Raw genomic sequence first — 653 nt, 5'->3', positions numbered from 1 at the left:
GGGTCAGGATGGGGAGAGTGGTCCTTGGAGGGAAGGGGAAGGTGGGTGAGAGACAAGATACGGGGCCACTGGGCCTGGCGGAGTCCCTCCTGGCAGGTGACCCTGGGCCTCGGTTCACACATCCACAGGAAGGGCGGCTGGAAGGTAGGGTCTGTCCGGTCTCCCCAGAGGGCAGAGCCAGAGCAGGCCCAACCCCCCAGCTCACACGGCAGCACGGAGCGGCCAGCCTGGCCTCCCGCTGTGCGAGGGGGGGCAGCTTGGAGGTCAGAGACCCCGGCAGGTTCCCCCTGCCCCCCGCAGGCCCAAAGCCAAGGCTGCCACAGTTTAAGAACCCCCAGATCTCTGCTCTCCTGTGGCCCCCCAACCTCACAGCCGGGAGGGAGGGAAGGGACAGCTGGCATGAGGGGCCCTGGCGGGGGCTGCCCTTGGTGAGGCCTCAGGGGGACCTACAGGCCGAGCACAGCTGGGTGGCCGGGTGCCTCCCCCGAGGTCGTGGGCTCTGCTCCCAGGCTGTTGTGGGCTGAGTGGCTGTGGGGAACCCCGGGCTCAGCCAGGAGTGGGGTGAGCACAGCAGCACCCCACACAGGCCAGGTGAAGGGAGCCAGCCCCTCCCAGGACAGGTGTGACCCCAGCGCTCTCCAGCCCCCCGGACT

This window comes from Myotis davidii, unplaced genomic scaffold (assembly GCF_000327345.1).
Source record: "Myotis davidii unplaced genomic scaffold, ASM32734v1 scaffold609, whole genome shotgun sequence".
Lineage (NCBI taxonomy): Eukaryota > Metazoa > Chordata > Mammalia > Chiroptera > Vespertilionidae > Myotis > Myotis davidii.
Note: the sequence above shows the minus strand (reverse complement) of the source record.